Consider the following 12,159-nt stretch of genomic DNA (forward strand, 5'->3'; position numbering starts at 1 on the left):
CTGTAAAAGGATCCCCTACCAAGTATGGTAGCAGAAGCACTGGGGTGACACTGAAGCAGGATGACTCAAAGTGAAACCAGGGCTAATGTTGGTGCGCACCATTAATCTCAGCACTTGGAAAGCAGAGACAGGAAAACCTCTGTGAGTTTAAGACCAGCTTATGTAGCCTACAGATACAGTTCCAGGAAAGCCAGAACTAAACAGAACCTGCCTCAAAATAAATTAATAAAGAAATAGTTTAAGGCCAACCTGCACAATATAACAAGACCTTGTCTCAAAAAAAAAAAAAAAAAAAAAAAAAAAAAAAAAAAATTGGGGCTAGAGAGATGGCTCAGGGGTTAAGAGCACTGACTGGTCTTCCCAAGGTTCTGAGTTCAATTCCCAGCAACCACATGGTGGCTCACAGCCATCTGTAATGAGATCTGATGCCCTCTTCTGGTGTGTCTGAAGACAGCTACAGTGTACTCATACATGAAATAAATAAATAAATCCTTAAAAAATATTAACTGCCAGTAAAAGTTAAAAAAAAAAATTGGATAATTTTTTAATTGGCAGGTTATGTCTATACATATAAATTTTAAGAATCACTGCTAAAATGAGGAAGCACTAAGCAAATTTTAAAATTTGCATTTCAGATAGTGCGCTATGTCTGAGCAAAATGAAAATGATGTATATTAGACTTGGCACAACTCAGAGGAAAATCAACTTTACACAAAACAATAAATCTGGATAACCGTGGCCACAGGTGTAGTGCTCCTGAGTTCAGCAGGCAACTACCACTAACACCTCGGAAGAGGGGCAGCTCTGTTGTGCTGTCTCTTAAGTAAGTCCATAATCCTCCACAAGGGCTGCTGTACACATGCAACATAATGGAATCATGGAGAAAACCCTCAGGACCACCAGTAAGCAGTGCTTAAAACCCAACTACTGGACTGTAGAGAGTAACAGCTCAGGCTGTTAAAGAGCCCTGGCTGCTCTTCTAGGACCTGGGTTCAACTCCCAACACCCATATATGTGGCTGCTCACAACCCTCTGTAACTCCTGTTCAAGGGTTTTGTCCTCCTTTAGCCTCTGAGGGCACCAGGCATGCATACGCTGCACATAATATATACATGCAAGCAAAATACACTCAAGCACATTAAAAAAGTAACAATCATTTTAAAAGCCTGGTTAGGACTACATCATTAGGATAGATGTTAATATCCACAAATCCAGAGTTCTCCTCTCTTATATTTCAAGCTATCTTACTTCACAAACTCCACGGACAATTTCTCATTTAATAATAGTTGACCTCCCTAAAAACTTAAAGTCTTTCAGCTCCCAAACTGGCTCAATCTCCCTTACTAACAGAGAAGAGAGACAGACAGGAGGGAGAAAGAAGGAAAATAGTAGGCACACAAAACATGGTCTATGAAGAAAACACCAAAATACAAATAAAACAAGCAAACAGGCAAATCTACTTGGGATCTGATGGCATTATCGATTACTTAGAAATGAATTCAGTCCTTTGAGTTCCCTAGTTCCCAAGGGGAGAACTTAAACCCCCCTCCCTTCTGGCTGGCTGAAGAATACAGTAGACGTTTAAAAGGAATGCAAACAGAAAAGGGGGTCTAAGAATGACGGAGAAATTTAACAGTGCCCAAACCGGCAGAAACTTCGAAAATTATAGCGGAGGAACAGCAAGAAGGGGAAGTAGATTATTTTTTAAAGGGGGGGTGGAGGGACCAGTGGCTGACGTTACAAATGCACTTTGTGTCCCTAGTAGAGTGGAATGGAGACTGAGAAGACAAAAAACTACAGAGCAAAGTGAAAGAGAGGTAAAGAAAACCAATTTCTCTAGCCTCTTTTTGAGTGTCAACACCATCAAAGGTCGGACGTTGAATGCGCTTCGGCTCCCCAGCAAACTGCACTGCTGCAGCTTTTGAAGACACCCTAAAATCACTTTCTTACAAACCCACACGACCTAAGAACGTTGCAAACGGTCATGAACCAGCAGGGCTCTCTCCGCAAAAAATCCTTCCTTCCACATCATTCCCATCAGCTGCTGCTGCCCCCCCCCCACACACAAGTATTTTATTTCTCAAGTACTTCTAAAAACGAAGCGCCCAACTCTGTCACAAAGACCCGTCGATGGGTCCGGGTAACAATCATTCTAAGTCACGGTGGATTCCCGCACACAATTCGACCGCAAGAAGCCAAGAGACGGTGACGTGGTTGCCTTGCAGGTCAAAAAAGCATCAATCACCACGTTAGCAGCCGGCACCGAATCCCCCGCCTCCCGGGCTCAGTCAGCCTGACTCAGAGCAGCACCCTGTGCCTCTCGGCAGCTCTGGGCTCCTCTGCGTCCAGCCAGACGACCGCCGCACCAGAACTCACCGGCGAACCGGGTCTCTTCCCCGAGCGGGAGGAAGACCGGCACCAGGAAGGAAGCGCCCCAAAAGGGGAAACGAGGAGACGGCTGCGCAGCCGCTGCGTTCGGGTCCGAGCCTTCCCCGGCCCGCGAGCGGCCCGCCCCGGTAGCCCCGAGCAGACCGGGCCCGAGCTGCTAGCCGCGGCGCTGGGGACCACGGAGCTCCCGCTCACTTCCCGCCCGCTCTCCTGCACTCACCGTGACGCGCCGTCCGCTCCGTCGCCCGGCCCCGCCCGCCCTGCGCTGCCTCCCGCGGCCGCCAACCTCGCTGCAGCTCCCCGACTGCGGCGCCCGCTGCCCCGACCGCCGACCCCGCCGCAGCCTCCCTCGCGCCGCCGCCGCCCGATCGCAGAAGCAGCACAGCAGCCTAGCTTCCGCTCCTCGCCAGGGTCCCGCGAGAACTTCCCCACGCGGCCCCGCCCCGCCGCGCCCCGCCCCCGCGAGACTTTCCCCTCCCACTCCCCCCCCCACGCCCCGGCGGAAAAGGACCAGAGCGCAAGCGCTTCTCCTCCGCTCCGCCGGCAGGTAGTCTAGAGGGGGGCCTCGCGCATGCGTCAGCTCGCCCCGCAGCAGGTGGCACGGACTCGGCTCCGCCCCTGGGCCATTGTAACCCTCTGCGTGCCGGAGCGAGTGAATTACAGCTCAGCTCTAGAGGAATACCGCTTTCCATACTTTCCAGTCACGTTCTTTCTACCGAAGCAAAGCAAAGAGGCCTCGAGGAGGAGGGAGAGATCTGAGGATGGCTCAACCCAAATAGAGGACCAGTTCTAGAAACGTTTGGGAATCTGGCTCGTACAACCTGCAGTGTTCGATGAACTCTGATTAGTCTGTTTACCTAGTAAACCAGGTACCTAGCGTAGGTAAGCACTGCGCTAGGAAAAGAAGATGAACCGAGAAGCCGAGATCCTGGCCTTCAAGCGGTTCAGTCCAGAGAAGCACCAGAATAGTAAACAAGTAATGTCTTGGGCTGGAGAGACCTCTCAGAGATTTAAAAAAAAAAAAAAAAAAAAAAAAAAAAAAATGCTTGCTGCTCTTCTAGAGGACCTGCGTTCGGGTCCCAGCACCCACACCAGATGGCTCACAACTGTCTGTATCCCCAGTTCCAGGAGACTTAGTGCATCCTGCCTCTGAGGGCATCAGCATTCACCTGCACACACACACACACAACTGTAACACTTACACATAGCTCTCTCTGGGGGAATGCTGAGGAAGCCAAAAAGATGGAGAAATGCTTGCTCTGTTCCTCTGCCCACTGCATAAAAGACTTAACAAAGAAGGTGATTTGGAGCTGAGTACTAGAGGGTGAGTAGGAGTTCCGCAGCACAGGAGCCAGGGTAAGCGCATAGCCGGCAACCGGAATGGCACAGAAGAACAGAGGGATGGATGGAGGAGGCGTGAGAAAGTCGTGTTCCGTGTGCAGAGTACATAGATTCCTATGCAGGGCTGCCGGTTATGGGGGAGTGGTAGATGGAGCTTGGAGAAGCGCCTCTCAGTTCCAAAAGCTCTTTCCAATTACAGGAGAGCACGAACACATCTACTGGTAAGGCATGCTCTAGAAACCAAGGAAAGACAGCTAAGAGTGCCCAAGCCTCTGCTACAATAGAGGAAAAGGGTCCACTAAAATGAGGAAAGTGAGCTGTTCTCTCACCAATGTTTGCTGAACGTCATTTGCATCGAGAGTGCCTTTCCGAGCCGCAGATTCCAGCAGTTTGCAATCTAGATAGAGTTACTTAGTTTCGAAGAGAAGAACACTGGCCCTGAGTATCAGGGACCTAGTTAATTAGAATGACCAGTTACAGAGGACGGGACATCATTTGGTGCTGGAACAATGAGAGGTGAAGCCAGGATGCTCATCTTAGGTTTCAGTGTCAGGTGATGTTGTGACCTGGAAGGCTTGGGAGTAGATATCTGTAGGAAGTGACAATATACCACCGGAATACCAGAGTCTCAGCGACTCCACGGGACAGCTAATGTCTTCATTTCATTCTTTTTTTTTTTTAAGATTTATTTATTTATTATATGTAAGTACACTGTATCTGTCTTCAGACACACCAGAAGAGGGCATCAGATCTCATTACAGATGGTTGTGAGCCACCATGTGGTTGCTGGGATTTACACTCAGGACCTCTGGGAAGAGCAGTCAGTGCTTTTAATTGCTGAGCCATCTCTCCAGCCCTCATTTCATTCTTAGATACAGTGAGAAGACAGATGTGGTGCCCCACCACTTGCTAGCCCTTCACCAGGAGTTCAGAAGCAAGAGGATTAAGACTTTTGAGGCCATAAAACTGGAGAGATGGCTCAGTGGTTAAGAGCACGTGCAAAAGACCTGGGCTTCGTTCCCAGGATCTCCTCAGCATCAACAATCATCTATAACCCCAGTTCCGGGGAATCCAAGGCCATTTCTGACGCCATGCACACACATGGTACACATATATACTTGTAGGCAAAACATTCATACAGATAAAATAAAAGATCATTTTAAAGGGACATTGGGTCTATCCTGAGCTATATAGCAAAACCCTGTTACTAAAAAAAAAAAAAAAAAAAAAAATTTGGAAGAAAAGATGTTAATAAGGAATACAAAATATAGTATGCCCAAAATTAACCCAGTCCTTCTTTGCTCTAAAACTCAATTTTCTTTCTCCACTTTATTCTAATTGGGGGCAGGAGCAGGAGGGAGACAGAGTTGAAGGAGAAGGAATTAGGGCTGGAGGGATATCTCAGTGGTTAGGGGCACTCGCTGCTCTTCCCAAGGCCCTTGAGTTCAGTTCCCAGCATCAACAAAGCAGCTCACAACTGTCTTCTGGTGTGCAGATGTGCATACAGAAAAGTACCCATATATGCATAAGTAAATACATCTTTAAGGAGGAGAAGGACGAACTCACTGCTCAACAGAAAGGAGGGGAAGGAACAAAGAGTCAGTTTTAATCTGTTAAGTGTGCCTGGGTGCCAAAGAGCAACGTGGAAATCTGTCACGTAAGAGCAATGGTAAGAGCAACGGCTTGGGAACGCGTAGATTCTCACACAACACTGTCATGTTAGGACCCCTCATATTCAAGACATTCTAAATGGTCGGCGTGACCAGACCATATTTACAGAGCGAGAACCCTGGAAACCTGCACACTGCCATCCCGCCTGCCCGTCCATTGCTGGATCCCATGATGTCATTTGTAAAGCAACACCACCATGCGGACTTAGAGGACAAACGTTTGTAGGACAGAATATGGGAGGCGGAACTGGAGAGAGCTCAGTGGTATAACAGCCAACTGGACTGGCAAGTGTAAGACCCTAGATCCTAGCTCTACCTCGGACATTGAAAGGGAGGAGATGAGACCACGTGTGTACTTATCTGGGCATAGTAGCTGTGACTGCATGGGGAAGTCAGAGCAGAAAGATCAAGAGTTCAAAGTCATCCTCTAATATATATATATATATATATATATATATATATATATATATATATAAAATAAAATGTATATATGTAAAATAAATATAAATAAATAGAGCCAACTGTGGTACTAGCACTCAGGAGGCAGAGGTAAGTAGATTTCTATGAGTTTGAGGTCAATCTGGTCTATATAGTAAGTCACAGGATCACCAGAGCTAAATAAGGAGACCCTGTATCTAAATGAATGAATAGGTCTAGAGAAATGACCCAGAATGCACACTGCTCCCGTAAAGAGTCTGAATTTGGTTCCCACCATTCACAGTAGGCAGCTCACAGCAACCTGGGATTCCAACTCTAGGAAGATACAATGCCCTTGATCTCTGAGAGCTACAAATACACACACACACAACCTTACTCATCTATACACACACACACTCATACATGCACATACGTATCAGCATACACACACATCTATACACACACCCATTTACATACACACTCACACCCATTTACACACACATTTACACACACAAACCCACCCATTTACACACACATTTACATACACATACCCACCCATTTACACACCCATTTACACACACATACCCACCCATTTACACACACATTTACACACACATACCCACCTATTTACATACACATTTACACACACATACCCACCCATCTACACACACACACACACATTTACATATACACATACCTGCTCACTTACACACTCACACTGGAAGACATACAGACACATGGACACACACATACTAAAAATTAAATATTAATAAGAACAGAGTCTGGAAAGGTGACAGAGGTAAAGAGCACACTCTGCTCTTTCAGAGAACCTGGGCTCAATCCCCAGCACCCACGTGTGGTTCATTGTTCTCTAGCTCCAGTTCCAGAGGATCTAACACCCTCTTTGACCTCCAAAGCATACACGAATTACACACACATACATGCAAATAAAACACATATATACATAAAATAAACTGATGATAATAAATAGCCAGCTGTGGTGGTACATTCCTATCATCCCAACACCCAGGTAGTAGAGTCAAGAGAATCAGTAGTTCAAGGCCATCCTCAGATACATAGGATATACAAAGCCAGCCTGGGCAACATAAGACCCTATTCCGGGCTGGAGAGATGGCTCAGCGGTTAAGAGCACTGACTGCTTGCTCTTCCAGAGGTCCTGAGTTCAGTTCCCAGCAACCACATGGTGGCTCACAACCATCTGTGGTGAGATCTGATGCCCTCTTCTGGTGTGTCTGAAGATAGCAACAGTGTACTCACATACATAAAATAAAATAAAATAAAATAAAATACCCTGTTCCAAGCAATAAACAAGAAAAAATCATGGTTCCAATCAGTACTTGAGCATTAACTTCTCTTCTGTCTAGGCAAATGTTTGCAATTACGCTTATAGCAGACTGTACTGCCAAACAGTCAAAGAGGATGTTAGAGGAAAAAAGAAGTCTCTGAGTGGGTGGGTGGTACAGGGAAGAGGGGGCGGGGAGAGGGGAAGAAGTGATAGTGAGCTGACTTTCGAGTGGAGAAAGCAATACTGTAGAACGACATCCAAAATGTGTCTGTCTGTCCTCTGTGGACATGAACTAAGTATCTTTCTTCAGTGACACCGAAATGTAAAAGACATAGTTCTAAAAATATGACACAGGCTGTGCTGGTGGCTTTGGGAGCACGCAACCACTGGGAACTTCTTCCAGAACCAAAGAAGGCAGAGGAACCGAGGCTTCTGTGGGGACTCTGGTTAGCCGAAGAGGAAGTGAGGGGTCTAGGATAAAGAAGTATGCAGTATGGGGGTTGAGACTGTTGGAGAAGCCCTGGGGCATTCCGCTCTCTGGTGTACCAAAAACGCGCCTCAGCCTGATTTTCATCGTCTAACTACCTTATCAGTGCAAGTGCAGAGTAGAAAGCCGATTAGAACCAAGATATTTATCATCTACAAGATGATGTTTAAAGTCTTTTGCAAGGCTTTTAGGGATCAGTTGCTTCCTGTAAGCTCTCCCCTCTCAGTTTATGGCTAGCACCCACTCCCTTAATACTGAGCCATTGTGGTTTCCGGAAGGTGCCGTATCTTTTGAACATCCATATCTTCGCTAATGCAATTTCCTCTATTCAGTTGGTCTTTTCCCCTATGTTTAGGTCCCCACGTCGGTGTTTTCTCCAAAATTCTTGCTACACCCAGGTGTGGCTGTGCACACCTATAATTCAAGTACATAAAGGGGGTAGTCGGGGAGGTCAAGTCATCCTGTGCTACATAGCAAGTCCAGGGCCAACCTGGGCTATATCAGACCCTTTCTCAGAAGTAAAACGAGGTGGGGATCTGGGCAGATAGTCCATTGGTTAAGAGTGTGAACTGCTCTTGTAAAGAAACCGAGTTTGAGTCCCAGCATTCATATAGGACGGCTCAGAGCATCCTGCAACTCCAGCTTCACGGGTACATGAAGACTCTGACTTCCACAGACACGCACTCACATGTATACATCCAGTACACACACATAATTAAAAACAAAATAAAATTAAAAGTGGGGTCGCCATTATACTTCTGGTCTCATTAACTTGACATGGTCCAGAACTTTGGGACAGGCACAATTCCACATGTCCTTGGTGGTCTTCTTGGTGCCCATTATGAAGTAAATAAGTGGCTAGGCAGATAAATGGAGGTAAAAATGTGGCTGCTAAAAAAAAAAAAAAAAAAAAAAAGCACGTGGCTGCTTTTTTGTGGCAATAATCAGAGCTAAGGAGGTGGATGAAGGAGAGCTCAGAAAAACAGTAGGTTTTTAAAATTTCCTTTTATCTTTTTTTAAAAGATTTATTTATTTATTTTATGTCTGTGAGTACACTGTAGCTGTCTTCAGACACACCAGAAGAGGCCATCGGACCTCTGGAAGAGCAGTCAGTGCTCTTAACCTCTGAGTCATCTCTCCAGCCCAATTTCCTTTTATCTTATTTTTCGCTGGTGTTTTGCCTGCGCGAATGTCTACGTGAGACGCTGTCAGATCTTGAAGTTACAGACAGTTGTGAGCTGTCATGCGGGTGTTGGGAATTGAACCGGGGAAGAGCACTCGGTGATCTTCATCCCTGGGCCATCTTTCCAGCCCCTGGAAAAGATTTTAAGAAAAACAAACAAACAAAAACCTTACATATGTCTGTTCCAGCTGTAGTTGTGATTTAAAGAAAAAAAAAACATACTCTGAGTGTAAAATCAGTTTCTGTAAAAATACATCTAAGTATATCAGATCTGGAAAATAATATTCTAAAGGAATAGTAATTGTGCCAAGATCCCGCACGGAAACTGTAGCAGGAATTGCTGACCAAATCAACCACTTCTGGTGTAAATTAATCACCAGAAGTGTGTCTGGTGCGTCCCTCATGCCCTCCAGCTTCGGGGCAACACCCACCCCTGTTGTTACTGTTGGGGGGGGGACATCGTAACTTTTAGAGGACAGGAAAGGTTTCTGTGACTTTTATGAGCGGTCATACTGCCACCTGCAGGTGAGACCTGGGCATTGCCCTGAAATTTACTATTTTGCTGCCGGCATTGCACCAGGCATCCCCTGAATCAACCATATCACCTTGCTTCTCCTTAGTGGTTTGTTCAGAATTCTGCTCGCATTTGCCCAGCTGACGCTGGAAGCTCATCCTCACCCACTCCCCCCCCATTCTTCCTTTCTGTTTCTTCTCCTTACTTCACTGAACCTGAAGGTTACGGCTAGGCTGGATGGCCAGTGAGTTCGAGGGCTCTGTCTGTCTCTACTCCCCAAAGCTGGACTTACAGACACACAAAGCTATGCCCAGGTTTCACATGGCTGCTGGATGGAGATTCGAACTCAGACCCTCCTGCTTTTGAATAAGTCACTGTTCCCAATTGCTTTATAAACTAACGGTAGTTGTAATAAAGTCTCACTGCTAAACAGTGGGATATACCAGAGCAAAGTGTTAGGAGCCCTGGACGGGTAGAAGTCAGAAATGCATGCACACCTTTAATCCCAGCACTCAGGAGGCAGAGGTAGTCTGATTGAAGCCAACCTGGTCTACGAAGTAAGTTCCAGGACAGCCAGGGCTACACACTGAGACCAGGTCTCAGAAGAAATTAATAAAAACAGAGAGAAGGAGCCAGGTATAGTGGTGGTGCACGTCTTTAATTCAGCCCTCATAAGGCAGAGGCAGGTGGGTCTCTGAGTTCAAGGACAGCCCGGTCCACAGAGTGAGTGTGCCAGGCAGCCTGGGCTATACAGAGAAACCATGATTTGAAAAACCAAAATCAACCAAACAACAAAACAAAGCATAGAGAAGGAAAAAGAGAGAAAGGGGGCTGGAGAGATGGCTCAGAGGTCAAGAGCACTGACTGCTCTTCCAGAGATCCAGAGTTCAAATCCCAGAAACACATGGTGGCTCACAACCATCTGAAATGAGATCTGATGCCCTCTTCTGGTGTGTCTGAAGACAGCTACAGTGCACCTATATATAGTAAATAAATAAATCTTTAAAAAGAGAAAGAGAGATTGTGAAGGCTCTGTAGAGGAGATGGTGTCTGAATCGTTTAGAATAGCAAGTGTAGCCACAGGAAGAGCCAGGCTGGAGCCCCTCTAGATAAAGCAGTAAGCATCTAAGGTGGAGAGAAGGACCAACAATAAATCTCCAATGGAGAGTGTAGGCTGCGATTTGTTTGAGGTCCCAGGATCCTAGAGATTTCCAGGCATTAGTTCTGAGGAGGTCCCAGCAATATGAACTTAAACAAGTAGCTTCAGGTGGCTCGGGCTTGTCGCCTTTGGAGCCTCCTCTGAATGGCAGTGCCTTCTGAGTACGTGACTCTTGGGAATCCTTGTGTGTCTCCCATTACAGGAATCAAAAAAATTTTTTTTTAAGATTTATTTATCGTGTATACAGTTCTGCCTGCATCCGTGTCTTCAGGCCAGAAGACGGCACTAGACTACTAGCCTGGATATATTTTCATCATCCACAGGAGGATATGTTCATGGAATACTTTGCTAAGCTCTGATTTCTGCATTAATGTTGTGGCATGGGCGCAAGCCCACATGTAGGAGCACATATGCACAGACACATAGATAAAATGTGATAAAATAAACTAAGAAAGTACAGGTGATAGCTCAGACTTTTATCTCTTAAATCTTTAAAAAAGATTTTATGTATGAGTACACTGTCTTCAGACACACCAGAAGAGGGCATCAGATCCCATTACAGATGGTTGTGAGTCACCATGTGGTTGCGGGAATTTGAACTCAGGCCCTCTGGAAGACCAGTCAGAGCTCTGAACCACTGAGCCATCTCTCCATTGTTGTTGCTATTTTGGTGCTGGGAATAGAACTAGAACTTTCTGTGTGCTAATTTAGGATTGCCCATTTATTTATTATGTATACAGCATTCTGCCTGAATGTATGCCTGCAGGCCAGAAGAGGGTGCCAGATCTCATTACAGATGTACAGATGGTTATGAGCCACCATGTGGTTGCTGGGAATTGAACTCGGGACCTCTGGAAGAGCAGTCAATGCTCTTAACCTCTGAGCGATCTCTCCAGCCCTCTATTTTCCTTTTTTTTTTTTTTTTTTTTTTTTTTTTTTTTTTTTAGCAGTATTTATTTACAGTGCAAGTGTAGGTCAAAGACCAACTTGCAGGAACTGGTTCTCTCCTATCATGTGGTCTCAGGGATCAAACCTGGCTGCAAGTTCCTCTACCCCCTGAGACACCTCACCAGGCACCCCATTCTTTATGTCTTTTACTTTTCTTTATCCTTTATCTTTTTGGCTGCTGTTTGTTTTTAGACACAGTCTCACTAAATAGATTAGGCTGACCTAGAACACAGATTGGGAAGCCTCTGCATCCCATGTGCTGGGATTAAAGCACTTCATTAAAGCACCATTCAAAGCTCCATTATTTCTTATTATTTTCCCATGTCCCTCTGAGAGGACACCATCCACTGCCCACCCATAGCCAAGCAACCCGCTCCTGACAGACAAGCAACTCACCTGGAGTTAGGTGCGTCTCGTTTCGTGAGTTATATACAAACACTTTTCTGGGCTAGAGAGCTGACTCGGGGGGGTGGCACTGGCTGCTCTTCCAGAAGACCTGGGTTTGATTCCCAGCACCCACATGGGACTCAAAACAGTCTATACCTACAGCATCAGGGGGTTCGGACTCCTTCTTCTGTGTTCTGAGAGCACTGCACACACATGAAACACAGACATACATGCAGTCAAAACACTCATACACATAAAGTAATAAAAAAATTTAAGCCGGGTTGTGGTCGGGTAATGCACACCTTTGAGCCCAGCACTCAGGAGGCAGAGGCAGGCAGATCTTTGAGTTTGAGGCTAGC

General features: G+C 46.0%; 1 protein-coding gene across 2 annotated transcripts in view; it reads right to left on the minus strand.

Annotated features, from left to right (window-relative positions):
- GRB2 (growth factor receptor bound protein 2) overlaps nucleotides 1–12,159 on the minus strand; it is a 104,648-nt gene that overhangs the window by 58,719 nt on the left and 33,770 nt on the right. The window contains exon 1 of one of the 2 annotated variants that reach the window (XM_080923268.1): nucleotides 2,609–2,766. The exons of the other annotated variant lie outside the window; for it this stretch is intronic. The gene's annotated coding sequence lies outside the window, so the exon portion shown is untranslated. Of the gene's footprint in view, nucleotides 1–2,608; nucleotides 2,767–12,159 lie in introns of those variants that run through there. 2 annotated transcript variants of the gene reach the window in all.

Source organism: Micromys minutus, assembly GCF_963924665.1.
Source record: "Micromys minutus genome assembly, chromosome: 10".
Lineage (NCBI taxonomy): Eukaryota > Metazoa > Chordata > Mammalia > Rodentia > Muridae > Micromys > Micromys minutus.